Source organism: Capra hircus, chromosome 10 (genome assembly GCF_001704415.2).
Source record: "Capra hircus breed San Clemente chromosome 10, ASM170441v1, whole genome shotgun sequence".
NCBI classification, from domain to species: Eukaryota; Metazoa; Chordata; class Mammalia; order Artiodactyla; family Bovidae; genus Capra; species Capra hircus.
In genome coordinates this window covers 40,732,905-40,742,921 of record NC_030817.1, presented here as the reverse complement: position 1 = coordinate 40,742,921, position 10,017 = coordinate 40,732,905, and positions in this window count along the sequence as shown.

The window sequence follows — 10,017 nt, the reverse complement described above, 5'->3', positions numbered from 1 at the left end:
AGTGAGCACATCCCTCAGCAGGGCTCTTTCTTCCCACAAGCAGCTCTTGTGACTCCCTAAACATGTCAGATCAGCATTTAACAGTGCTTTGGAGAGCCATGGGTGTTGGCCTGTTTTGGTCACTCTAGTTCTCTGGGTGGCTGCTGGTGGCATTCTCTGAGATGCAGAAATGTTAGGAGTGGAGAAGCCCCAACATGAAGGATGGTTCTGTTTAAGGTGTGCTGAGTTTAAAGTAACTGGTAAATCCAGGATGGAATGTTGGCCATAACAGCCAGATGGAGCCAAAAAGGAAGTATAAATGGGTCTTCAAAGGAGGAGGAGCTGGGAGGAGCTGCTGAAGTTCTAGGAGAAGTGTGCCTAGGATACAGGGCCCAGGACCACTGCAAGTCATTGCTAACAAAGAGCAATGAGAAAGGGTTAGGGCAGAGAATGTCTTGGCAGCAGGAGGAAAGTGTGAGGTAACCTGATTTATTCAATAAGGTGGAAGAGTCAGGCATACGGAGTGCCTGTGTATATTCAGACAAACACATGGATGCTATTATGCTGCCCTGCTGTGAATGACATTCATCTCACTGCCTCTTGCAGCCCATGAAATAGCTCCCCTGGTCGTATTAAATTTACCTGGCTACCCCTGAGCTTCAGGAAATGGGAGTTGCCATGTGATACTAGCATAGGTTTTCAGATCTATCCTAATGTTTCCTCTTTCCTCTATTTCCTGGCCCAGGAGAGAATCTTAGTTTATTGACTTATAATTCAAGGATGAATGAATGAAAAAAAGGCCCTTTTCAGATGGGGTGGATTTAAAGCCTGTCTGCCATTTCTTGGTGATCTTGTGATTCTGGTAGAAACATATGTGTTAAATAATAGTAACAACAAGATAATATTTTACATTCATAGAGGGCTTTATACTTTATTAAATACTTTCACATGCATTATCTCCTATGATTCTTGTACACTACTGATGTGAATTCTGGCATGAATTTTTACAATTTCTTACCATAGGTGAGAAATTAATTTATTGACTTCATAGTGTTTGAAGACTCCATTCTCTGATCTTCACAGACAGTCTTTGCAGGCCCGCTGGGAGCTTTTATTCTCATACAAAAGGGAGAAAAAAAAGGATTTTCAGGAAATTAAGAGAGAATTATTTAGCCCATAATTGGAGCAAAACATTGGACTAAGCTTTGTTGGATGATGCAGTGAGACACTAAATGGAGCTTCTGCTCTCAAAGAGCTGAGGATTTAGTTAAGAAAACAAGACACACAAACAAAAAAGATGACTCAGTAAGAGGATCTTATAGGCCAAATGTGTAAGGCAGGCAAATTGGAAGGAGAGTGCTTGCTTTGAAATGCTCAGCTGAAGGGTTCATTGAGAAGGTAGAGCTGAAAGACCTTCATACTGTGGGAGGAGAATGGGGAACTTCTAGAAGGGCATGCACGGCTCATCCAGAGACTTTGATGATGGGACTTGTTAAGCTTTGGTTTTTTGTTCGAAAGAGCAGAAAGGTTGCTGCCAGCTGGCACGTGTGTGTTCATGAGAGCACAAGATTGGCATTTCCTTGTGGAGTTATAGAAGATAATTTTTTGCAGAGTCTAGGTGTGTCTTGGAGAAGGTGAAATACTAAGGGTGAGCAGTGGCTTACTGCATGAGAAATAGGAAGATTTTTTTCCAAACAAAATGGTTAGGAAACCATGGCTGACTTGGGGGTTAATCCCATTAAACAAACAAACAAGAAAACCACTCCAATTAATTAGCTGTTTTTGATCTAGAGTGAGTCCCCTATTTCTAATTGAATTTGGTTGAAAATGTTGTTACTCAAAGTGTGGTCCATGGACTGGTCAATTCATTATCACCTGGGAGCTAGAAGAAATGTAGAATTTGTGACCCAAATGTAGATCTACTGAATTTAAATGTCTAATAACATCTCTAGTAGGCACATTAAAGTAAATTAGTTATTAGGAGCTCAGAGCATGTTTTTTCACTCAGACAATGGGGTCGAAAAAGCTATTCAACATAGGATAGTTCTAGTATTCATTATGCAAACCTAAGTATCAATTTATATCATTGTTTCTATGTATGAATGTATTCTTAGGTACAACTTGCAGCCCTAGAGATAGTCATTCTCCCTCTTCACCACCTTCTGCATGGCTGCAGAAGCCGAGTCCTCAGACCCGGGGTTGATTTCTGGGGAAAGTGTTAATGAATTCAGCTGAGTAGGAGATGGGTTGGGGCTTCCCTGGTGGCTCAGATGGTAAAGAATCTGCCTGCAGTGCAGGAGACCAGGTTCAATCTCTGGGTCAGGAAGATACCCTGGAGAAGGGAATAGCTACCCACTCCAGTATTCTTGCCTGGAGAATTCTGTGGACAGAGGAGCCTGTCCAGCTACAGTCTGTGCCTTGCAAAGAGTCAGAGATGACTAACTAATAATACACACACAAACACACAAGGGCATGGGCATTGGGTGCATCGAGGAAAAGGCATGGGGTTTATGGACAGATGTGGATTCAGATTTAACTTACTTCTCAGAACCTACATCCTTCTTCATAAAATAGGGCCATGAAGAGTTGAGATTACCTGCCACACATGTTTGTAAAGTTAAAAAAGATTGATTATGCAAAGTATTCTGAAAAATGCCTGGCATGTTGAGAGTATTCCCTCTAAAAGCAAAAGTAATGTACATTTCTACCCTTCTTCCCCGCAAACAGCTTGCTGTCTAACCTTCAGTATATCATTCAACCTCTTTGAGACTCAGCTTTGACTTCTGTATAATGAATTGGTTACTAGATGATCCCTAAGATCCTTCCCAATGTGTGACCATTAAATACTCCAGCACGCAAGTACAGTGCACATAGGAATGGCTGCTGCCTCACTCCACTCCCCCTCACCTCAACCCACCCCCCTGATTCTCACACTGCTACACTCCCTGCTCACAGCCCAGTGCCACTTGTCTCTGAAACCAAAGACTGGGAACCTAGAGGAGAGCTAGTACCATTCCTTGAAGGACCAATCTTTGCCAGGCTATGACAAGCTGAGTGAATTCCACAGCCATTAGAGACACTAACACACCCAGGAGGCCAGATCTGAGGACAGGTCTCCAGTAGGCATCCTTGGCTGCTAACGTGGAGAAACTGGCCGGGCTACACCCCTTTTCTGAGACATTGTAATCCTACCTAGAGACGATGTAGGGAGCCCAGGGCTTGTGTTGCACAAGTAGGTGCCCAGCAACAAGTCTGCATACTGCAAGTGAAGCGAAGCCGTTTAGTCATGGAGCCCAAATAGGAGAAGTCGCGGTAACTTGAAAATGATCAAATTAGAAGGCTTAAAAAAATCATGTTAACGCAAGTTTCCACTTGGCAAAGTTGGCTAAGCAATTTTGGTTTTGGCTGGGATTTCTCGAAACAAGAGAGGGCGCTTGCTCTGTGCTTGGGCGCAGCTGCGGTAAGTGCTGCCAAGGTGGTTAATCTGGGTTCTGTCTCTCCTGCTGACATAAGGGTTTCACCTGAGCCACTGTATTTCTCTGGTCCTTTCTAAGGCACACAAGCAAAATAAAAAGAAAGCCCCAAATAAACAAAAACCAACTGTTGATTTCTTGAATATTTGTATTTGGAGGGAAAACAAGACTTGCCTGTGGCTTTGCTTGAATGCACTTGCTTCTTCTGAGGCTCGTGTCTCCGAGCTCTGCTCCATCCTCTTCTTTTTGGTCATACTTGCCTTATCATTCTTTTTGTTTCACCCTTCCAGGGTTTCTTCTTCCCTGGAACCATGTTCTCTTTCTCATCACCATTTCATCGATGAGGTAACCATCACATACTGGCCATCTAGAACACTTCCCTGGCAGGATGCTTTTCCACTGCCAAGATGGCCATTTCTTTCTACTTCCACCTAAACAATTTGGTTTCAACTCCCTGTACCTGCTCTGAATTTTGAAGAAATGATGAATCGATTTGTCAATAAATATTTATCAAGAGTTTACTCTCTTCCATTCTGTTATGGGAGTGTAAGAGCAGAGGTTTTTCGAATATGAACACTAGGACCTTAAACAAGAGAGTGTGGACTTAGACTTGAGGAAGAGCTTGATACAGGCTTAGGGGAGGCGGTGGGTGTTGACAAGTGTGCTGTGAGGTGAAATTTCATTCAAATCCAGTTTTATCTTAGAGAATAGTGTACATTTTCCACTCTACTCTTTAAAATGTCTGTTTGTGTTCATGTATAAATAATGTTTAGATTATTTACCATAGAATAAAACCAATGCTTCTAGAAAAATTTTTTTCTGTGTATTTATTTACAAGACTTTGGTGTTTTATGTTGTTGTTGATTGTGTGTGTCTGTGTGAGTGTGTGTGTGTGTGTGTTTTAGAGGAGTTTACATTCACAGCAAAATGAAGAGGAAATCAAGGAGATTTCCCATATACCCCATTCCCACACATCCAAAGCCTTCCTTATTATCAATATCCTTCACCAAGGGTGGTACATTTCATGAACTGAACTGCTACAATTCCTGAATTGCACTGACACAATGTAATCACCTAAAGTCCAGAGTTTATCTTAGGGCTCACTCTTGGCCATTCTGAGTTTGGACGAATGTATAATGATATGTTTTATAAGAAAGTGCCAACTGCCTTCCAAAGTGGCCATACCATTTTGCATTCCCATCAGCAACGAATGAAAATACCTGTTGCTTCACATACTGGCTAACATTTGGTATTATCAGTGTTTCAGATTTTGATGACTAATGGTATCTTTTTGTTGTTTTAATTTGAGTTTCCTTGATCAAGTAGGATGTAGAGCTGATTTTACATAATTATTTATCACCTGTATCTCTGTTTTGGTGAGGTGTCTATTAAGGTCTTTTGGCCCATTTTTTTTTATCCAGAATGTTTGTTTTCTTATTGTTGAATTTTAAAAGCTTTTGTATATTTTAGATAACAGTCCTTTCACAGATATATGTTTTTCCAAATATTTTCCAGCAGTCTGTGGCTTTTCTTTCTCAGTTTCTTCACAGTGCCTTTTGCAGAGCAGACATTTTTAATTTTAATGAAGTCCAGCTATTGACTTTTTTTTTTCATGGATTGTCCCTTTGATGCCATATCTAAAATGTCATTACCATAATCATGGTTATCTAAGCTTTTCTCCTGTCTTATTAATCTTCTAGGAGTTTTGGAGTTTTGCATTTTACATTTAGGTCTATGATACTTTTGAGCTAGTTTTGTGAAGAGTTCATTTTATCTATATCTAGATTGATTTTTTTTTGCAATTACTCCAACACCACTTGTTAGAAACATTCTTTGCTCCATTGTGTTGCCTTTGCTCCTTTGTCAAAGATCGGTTAATTGATTATATGCATGTAAGTCTATTTCTGAGCTGGAATCAAGATTGCCGGGAGAAATATCAATAACCTCAGATATGCAGATGACACCATCCTTATGGCAGAAAGTGAAGAGGAACTAAAAAGCCTCTTGATGAAAGTAAAAGAGGAGAGTGAAAAAGTTGGCTTAAAGCTCAACATTCAGAAAACAAAGATCATGGCATCTGGTCCCATCACTTCATGGGAAATAGATGGGGAAACAGTAGAAACAGTGTCAGATTCTTTTTCGGGGGGGGCTCCAAAATCACTGCAGATGGTGATTGCAGCCATGAAATTAAAAGACGCTTACTCCTTGGAAGGAAAGTTATGACCAACCTAGATAGTATATTCAAAAGCAGAGACATTACTTTTCCGACTAAGGTCCATCTAGTCAAGGCTATGGTTTTTCCAGTGGTCATGTATGGATGTGAGAGTTGGACTGTGAAGAAGGCAGAGCACCAAAGAATTGATGCTTTTGAACTGTGGTGTTGGAGAAGACTCTTGAGAGTCCCTTGGACTGCAAGGAGATCCAACCAGTCCATTATGAAGGAGATCAGCCCTGGGATTTCTTTGGAAGGAATGATGCTAAAGCTGAAGCTCCAGTACTTTGGCCACCTCATGTGAAGAGTTGACTCATTGGAAAAGACTGATGCTGGGAGGGATTGGGGGCAGGAGGAGAAGGGGACGACCGAGGATGAGATGGCTGGATGGCATCACTGACTCAATGGACGTGAGTCTGAGTGAACTCCAGGAGATGGTGATGGATAGGGAGGCCTGGCGTGCTGCGATTCATGGGGTCTCAAAGAGTCGGACACGACTGAGCGACGGAAATGAACTGAACTGAACTGATTCAGTTCCATTTGTCAATGTTTTCACCAATACCACAGTGTCTTGATTATTATAGCTTTACAGTAAATCTTAGCATCAAGTAGTGTCAGCCCTCCAACTTTGTTCTATCTTGAATGTTGTCTTGGTTATTCAAGGTCTATTGCCTTTCCACAATAACTTTAGAATCAGTTTGTCAATATTCACAAAATAATTTTCTGGGATTTTTGTTGGGATTGTCCTGAATCTCTTGATCAAGTTGGAAAGAACTGATATCATGACAATGTTTTCTTCTTATCTATCAAGATGAAATATCTCTCCATTTATTTAGTTCTCCTTTGATTTCATTCATCAGGGTTTTATAGATTCCCTTATAGATCTATCAACCTTCTACATATTCTATTAGGTTTATAGCTAAGTATTTAATTTGGGATGCCAATGTAAATGGTATTGGGTTTTGAATTTCAAACTTCACTTGTTTATTTGTGGTATTAAAAATGTTTATATCCAGTTTATTATTACTGTTGCTCAGTTAAACTATGCCCTTACTAATTTTCTGCCTGCTGGATTTATCCATTTCTGGTAGAGGGGTGTTGAAGTCTTCAACTGTGGTAGTAGAATCCATTTGTCCTTGCACATTTAGTGGTTTTTGCCTCATATAGTTTGATACTCTCTTGTCAGGTACATACATGTTTAGGATTGTTATGTCTTCTTGGAGAAATGACCCCTTTAAGATTATGTAATGTCCTTCTTTATCTTTGATAACTTTTTTTGCTTTGATGTTTGCTCTGTCTGAAATGAATGAAGTAGCTACTCCCAATTTCTTTTGATTAGCCGTTAGCATGGTACATTTTTCTCCATCCATTTATTTTTAATCTATATATGTCTTTATATTTAAAGTGGGTATCCTGTAGATAACATACAGTTGGGTCTTTCCTTTTATTAATTTTTATTTTTGCTTTATTTTACTTTACAATACTGCATTGGTTCTGCCATACGTTGACATGAATCCACCACGGGTGTACATGAGTTCCCAAACATGAACCCCCCTCCCACCTCACACCCCATATCATCTCTCTGGGTCATCCCCATGCACCAGCCCCAAGCATCCTATATCATGCATCAAACATAGACTGGCGATTCGTTTCTTACATGATAGTATACATGTTTCAATGCCATTCTCCCAAATCATCCCACCCTCTCCCTCTCCCTCAGAGTCCAAAAGTCTACTCTACACATCTGTGTCTCTTTTGCTGTCTCGCATACAGGGTCATCATTACCATGTTTGTAAATTCCATATATATGTGTTAGTATACTGTATTGGTGTTTTTCTTTCTGGCTTACTTCACTCTGTATAATCGGCTCCAGTTTCATCCATCTCATTAGAACTGATTCAAATATATTATTTGAATGGCTGAGTAATACTCCATTGTGTATATGTACCACAGCTTTCTTATCCATTCATCTGCTGATGGACATCTAGGTTGTTTCCATGTCCTGGCTATTATAAACAGTGCTGTGATGAACATTGGGGTACATGTGTCTCTTTCAATTCTGGTTTCCTTGGTGTGTACGCCCAGCAATGGGATTGCTGGGTCATAAGGCAGTTCTATTTGCAATTTTTTAAGGAATCTCCACACTGTTCTCCATAGTGGCTGTACTAGTTTGCATTTCCACCAACAGTGTAAGAGGGTTCCCTTTTCTCCACACCCTCTCCAGCATTTATTGCTTGCAGAATTTTGGATCACAGCCATTCTGACTGGTGTGAAGTGGTACCTCATTGTGGTCTTGATTTGCATTTCTCTAACAATGAGTGATGTTGAGCATCTTTTCATGTGTTTGTTAGCCATCTGTATGTCTTCTTTGGAGAAATGTCTATTTAGTTCTTTGGCCCATTTTTTTGATTGGATCGTTTATTTTTCTGGAATTGAGCTGCATAAGTTGCTTGTATATTTTTGAGATTAGTTGTTTGTCCGTTGCTTCATTTGCTATTATTTTCTCCCATTCAGAAGGCTGTCTTTTCACCTTGCTTATATTTTCCTTTGTTGTGCAGAAGCTTTTAATTTTAATTAGATCCCATTTGTTTATTTTTGCTTTTATTTCCAGAATTCTGGGAGGTGGATCATAGAGGATCCTGCTGTGATTTATGTCGGAGAGTGTTTTGCCTATGTTCTCCTCTAGGAGGTTTATAGTTTCTGGTCCTACATTTAGATCTTTAATCCATTTTGAGTTTATTTTCGTGTGTGGTGTTAGAAAGTGATCTAGTTTCATTCTTTTACAAGTGGTTGACCAGTTTTCCCAGCACCACTTGTTAAAGAGATTGTCTTTACTCCATTGTATATTCTTGCCTCCTTTGTCAAAGATAAGTTGTCCATATGTGTGTGGATTTATCTCTGGGCTTTCTATTTGGTTCCACTGATCTATATTTCTGTCTTTGTGCCAGTACCATACTGTCTTGATGACTGGCTTTGTAGTAGAGCCTGAAGTCAGGCAAGTTGATTCCTCCAGTTCCATTCTTCTTTCTCAAGATTGCTTTGGCTATTCGAGTTTTTTTTGTATTTCCATACAAATCTTGAAATTATTTGTTCTAGTTCTGTGAAAAATATCGCTGGTAGCTTGATAGGGATTGCATTGAATTTGTAGATTGCTTTGGGTAGTATACTCATTTTCACTATATTGATTCTTCTGATCCATGAACATGGTATATTTCTCCATCTATTAGTGTCCTCTTTGATTTTTTTCATCAGTGTTTTATAGTGTTCTATATATAGGTCTTTAGTTTCTTTAGGTAGATATATTCCTAAGTATTTTATTCTTTTCGTTGCAATGGTGAATGGAATTGTTTCCTTAATTTCTTTTTCTACTTTCTTGTTATTAGTGTATAGGAATGCAAGGGATTTCTGTATGTTGACTTCATATCCTGCAACTTTACTATATTCATTGATTAGCTCTAGTAATTTTCTGGTGGAATCTTTAGGGTTTTCTATGTAGAGGATCATGTCATCTGCAAACAGTGAGAGTTTTACTTCTTCTTTTCCAATTTGGATCCCTTTTATTTCTTTTTCTGCTCTGATTGCTGTGGTCAAAACTTCCAGAACTATGTTGAATAGTAGCAGTGAAAGTGGGCACCCTTGTCTTGTTCCTGACTTTAGGGGAAACGCTTTCAATTTTTCACCATTGAGGATAATGTTTGCTGTGGGTTTGTCATATATAGCTTTTATTATGTTGAGGTATGGTCCTTCTATTCCTGCTTTCTGGAGAGTTTTTATCATAAATGGATGTTGAATTTTGTCAAAGGCCTTCTCTGCATCTGTTGAGATAATCATATGGCTTTTAGTTTTCAATTTGTTAATGTGGTGAATTACACTGATTGATTTGCGGATATTGAAGAATCTTTGCATCCCTGGGATAAAGCCCACTTGGTCATGGTGTATGATCTTTTTAATGTGTTGTTGGATTCTGATTGCTAGAATTTTGTTGAGGATTTTTGCATCTGTGTTCATCAGTAATATTTGCCTGTAGTTTTCTTTTTTTGTAGCATCTTTGTCAGGTTTTGGTATTAGGGTGATGGTGGCCTCGTAGAATGAGTTTGGAAGTTTACCTTCCTCTGCAATTTTCTGGAAGAGTTTGAGTAGGATAGGTGTTAGCTCTTCTCGAAATTTTTGGTAGAATTCAGCTGTGAAGCCGTCTGGACCTGGGCTTTTGTTTGCTAGAAGATTTCTGATTACGGTTTCAATTTCTGTGCTTGTGATAGGTCTGTTAAGATTTTCTATTTCTTCCTGGTTCAGTTTTGGAAAGTTGTACTTTTCTAAGAATTTGTCCATTTCTTCCACGTTGTCCATTTTATT